The 4,566-nt window shown below is 44.3% G+C and overlaps 1 protein-coding gene across 1 annotated transcript in view; it reads left to right on the top strand.

Moving 5' to 3' along the window:
* ppargc1b (peroxisome proliferator-activated receptor gamma, coactivator 1 beta) overlaps window positions 1-4,566 on the top strand; it is an 85,410-nt gene that overhangs the window by 37,737 nt on the left and 43,107 nt on the right. The window lies entirely within an intron of this gene.

Here is a 4,566-nt window from a genome sequence, read left to right as displayed (position 1 = left end):
TGTGTGTGTGTGTGTATATAACTGCACTAAACAAACCCAGAGTACTCTGAGAAAATGCACAGAGAGGCAACGGAAACGCACATTTCTACTCGTCGATTACTCAGTGATTCCTATGATGCTACAACATTTGTATCATCCTCCACTACACACACATATGCACCACCATAAACCCCCCCTCCTGACCTTTGACCCGACCCCTGTGATAAGGTTCACTCCAATCCTGTTAAGAGCTTTACAAACGCTGCCTTCCTGAAAAGATAGATTACCTGCTGAGAGAAGGAATGGAAGGGTGAAAACAAAGATGGAGATGGAGAGGAGGCTTTCAGCAGATATGGATTATTTAAAAGCGATCAGTACAGGATTACAGGAAGTCAAATTAGGCAATATTTAGTGCCAGTTACCTAAAATCTGATTATTTTCATGCTGAATAATTCAGTGTTCAGAATTCAAACGAGTCTGCTTTAAGACAGATGTTTGAAGAGTCATTTGCGGGGGAATAATGAGTGTCATGCCTCCATGCCGTCCACAGGCATCTGACAGGAAGAGTACGGGAGCGAGGAGAAAGATGGAGGGAGGAGGAGGAGGAAAATGAGAAGCAAGACGTTGCACGGGTTGATGGGTATTCCTATTTGTTGCCTCCTAATGAGTTCCTTAGTGAGAGTGATTGGGAAGGTTTGACCTCGATCCCTCGTGTGCAGAAACAAGCATGTATGCTGTTTATTACATTGTAGGACTCACATGCATTAATGCGGGTGATGGAGAGTTACAGGTCAGATGGTGGTCTTTACTGCAGGAACAAAAAAATGAAAAAGGAGGAAGAGATGGAACAAAGGGCAGGGAGGAGAGAAAGATTTACAATATAGCAAGGTAGGAAATGTGTGGTAGGTTAAATGAGTGGAGTGAAAAAGAGAGGGGGGGCAGGAAGAAAGGAAGTAAGGAAGGTAGGTAATGGGCAAGGAAAGGTAACATAGGAAGGAAACAAGTCATAAGGGAAATGGAAAGTAGGGATGTAGAAACTACAAAAGGAGTACAAAAAAGATTACTGTAAGGATGGAGCAAAGGATGGGAAATCGAAGGAAGAGGTAAAGATGTGTGGATGCAGGAGAGAGGGGGTAAGGTTCACAGGAAATGATGAATGATTATGTTGAAAACTGAAGCTTCAGTTGAGTGTGTAGTTTTGGACAGCTAGCCGATCCAATCCGCTGCTTAGCTGGGATCAGCGTGCACTTTTAATTGCTAACGAAGCAATTGAGAATGCCATCAGATACACTGATCTCACAGTGATGGATTCAGTCCTGAAGCAGCAGAGGAAGGCCGGCAGCTTCAGCAGCATGCTGAGCATCCTGAAAAACAAGAGTCTCTTAAGCTTCCTTTATATTCATTGGCCTCAGATCTCACCACCAGAAATGGTAGGTAGAGCTAGATCATTGTTTTATAGAGGTGGTTCCCAACCTAGGAATCAGGACCTTGTTATTACCGTGAGCTTGTCAGGCTAATAGTGGAGACAGAAATATGCTAGGCAGATTTTTTCTTTCCTATTGGACGGAGCCACCTTATAGTAGCTGTTTCTCCCTGTTTGAAGGAGTGTTTGAGGAAATCAATCAGTTTCCTTCCTCATTTTAGCATGATGGAAAGAGTTAGCAGTAGACAGACCGATGCAGGAAAGCTTGTCGGCCACTGTGGCGTTGGTATGTCTGAGGAAACATACATTATAAATACAGACGAGGATGTCCACACAGGGGATAATGGATTGATAGATCTAGCACAGAAGTTTTAGTGCAGCTTAAGTCCAGAGTGCTTGGAATTGGATACAGGGACGGTCCGGACACCTGAGACTGGAACATGGTAGACACTGAGGGTTAAACCCTGTTCAGTGGCAATTTAATCAGAGGTCCCTGACAGGGAATATGGAAAGTGGTTACCAGTGCTTAAAGAGATTGCCACATGTTAGAGGAGTGACCACGAAGGACATAGAGGACATTTTGATGGAGAATAGATGCTGATGCAACAGTACTGGAAAGGGAATTTTGATAAACTGGGACTAAAATATCTTCCTAAATTTCTTCTTGAAATTGCCATTTTCTCAAAAATTGGAATTCACGCTCATGTCCCGATTTAAATAAACAATCACTGCTCGACATCTACTGAGCATTACATCTAAATAGCTTGCCGGGTTTGCGCCTTTTTTGTCATTATCTTTTCCCTTCTGCCCGTTCACCTTCTTTTCAGTGTTAAATATGACTCAAACCCAACAGCTCAACTGAAAGTGAATCTGATTCAATCCTCTTAAACTGCAAACACTCTCAGCCTCCCGACTCCCCCTTTCCTTTTTCCATTCAACGCCCCAGTGTTTTTTTCTTTTTTCTACCTTTCCATTCTGCTCTCACACTGAAGCGTCGCCCTGAATGAACCTGCCTGGCAGGGCCCCCACGCCGTCTCAGCTGCCACCGCTGCTCTTATTTCTGAGCTCTGAATCGGCTTTCCCCCTCCGATCCCATTACCCGACGGACCCGCTACCTGCAGAGTCAAGACAGCAGCTCTACGCTCATTTTAGCCCGCTGGTCCCTCTTGTCCTCATCCCTCCGTCATCATCCTCAGCCACTGTGTCACTCACAATTTCTCTTCTGGTCTTCGAGGCTGTCGATGTCCACAGTTTTGACTTCGGTGCTGCTGTCGGCCAGGTTTGGCTTGAGGAGGATACTAGTGTTACTACTTACTTACTCACGTACGGCTTTTTGATGTACACTATATTTAGATTGTAAAAAAAAAAAAAAAAAAATTAAACATATACTGAAACTCTGTACTAAATTACACCACTTTAAATGAGAAAGAAATAGGTAAAGGTTACTGTTAGAGCCGTACAAAGGGTAGGTTAGAGACAACAATTCAAAAACAATCAAACAAACAATTTATCTTTCAAGAAATTCAAGTTTGTGAGTGTGGATTTCATCGGTTATGAATATTACATGAAAGTTGGTGTTGACTTTTGTGTAGTACTTTGAGGTAGGTTCTCTCCACATTTACCCTCCATCCGTGCTCAGCATCTGTCAGCCAACCACCCCCCCAACCCTCTCGCATTTCACTGCACTTCTGGGGTGCCCTTCACTCGCTCTTGATTGGCTGCGGCTTTATCCGTCGGCCAGTGGAACAGTCCGATTTAGCCTTGACTGCTAATCTGACAACAATTAAGCAGGGTGCTTAGTGATGAGGTCGTGTGGATTGGGCGTGGCCCTGACGCTGCCTGCTGCTCAGAGAATGTAGGCAGGAAGTAGAGCAACCGCCACGTTATGTATCTGACAGTTGGATCGATAGGTGTGCTGAGGGAGATATAATTTACCCGAGAAATGAATGCATTTAACAGCTAAAGCAACGGATATAGGAAAGATAGGAAAATATAACGCCTCACCCACATGCAGCAGAGTTATATGCCGCAGTTTATTCAGCTGGTTGAATCAAGTTTGGCTTAATGTGTGTATTTCCATCCCTCCGTCATTAGCCTCTTACGTGCGTTGGGAAAGGCGGGGGTTCACCTGGGCTGCCGCTTCCAGATTTAGCCCCTGCGCCTCTACCGCACCTCCTAGCCGAGGGATGGTGTGATGGAGGGATGGCGGAGGAGGGAGGGATAGAGCCAGATTAGGTTGCAGAGTGACAGAGGTTGGCTGGAGGTGAGATCAGTGTAACGGATCTCCCAGCAGGAAGGAAGAGCCGTAGACAGACTGGATTCCATACCGTCAGTGACCCGAAGGAACCTTGAATAAACCAAAGAAAGTGACTCGGTGGGAGGTCACACTTGATTTTTAATGGTATGCTGTTGCCGTGGGTTTCGGCACATTATCGGTGGTGCAGCCCGTTGCCAGTATCAAGGTATACTGTTCAAAGGCAAACAGTGGCTTTAATTTGTGGGACGTTTTCAGGAGTCATTAGTAATATTTATGAGGGTCATTATGAAAGTTAGGAGCACATTAGTGCCATGTTCCCTCCTCTTCTGGAAAGCTTTTGTGCATCCAAGATAAAAAAAAAAAGAAAAAAAGAAAGGCAAAGACTGAAGCACTGAAACAAAACAAAGGGGACATTTTCTTCTTTCTGATAAGGGAAGGTTACAGCTTTTTACTGATGTCTGAAGCTGTTTCATTCTTTTGAAGTTGCACGGCAGATCAAAAGCAAAATTAAAAACAGCTTCTGTCTTCATATCGAACAAAGCTTTAATTGAAACTTTTAAAAAGACTGGAACTTCCCCGGATCCAAAACTTTCTTATTACCCAACCCTGTTGTTGTACAAGGCTCTGAAGGTTTCACCTTTTAGCGGCGGCAGTAGATTGTCCAACAGAAACAAGAGTGAGAGAATGAGCATTTGATTGAACTCTTGAGTGTTTCAGAGTTGAGACTGGAAGCGGCATCAGCAGCACTCAATAACACTTGTTGTATTGACTAAAGGCCAAAAATCATTTGGAGACTATGTGCATGTGTGAGAGAGCGATAGAGATACGAAGGAAGCGAAAGAGTGTGGTTGTGTGTGTGAGACAAAACAAGAGGAAGAGAGCCCTTGATGGTGTGTGTGTGTGTGTG

The sequence above is a fragment of the Morone saxatilis genome, unplaced genomic scaffold (genome assembly GCF_004916995.1).
Source record: "Morone saxatilis isolate NCDOM2014 unplaced genomic scaffold, NCSU_SB_2.0 Contig22, whole genome shotgun sequence".
Lineage (NCBI taxonomy): Eukaryota > Metazoa > Chordata > Actinopteri > Moronidae > Morone > Morone saxatilis.
Note: the sequence above shows the minus strand (reverse complement) of the source record. Positions and strands in the feature narration are given on the sequence as shown.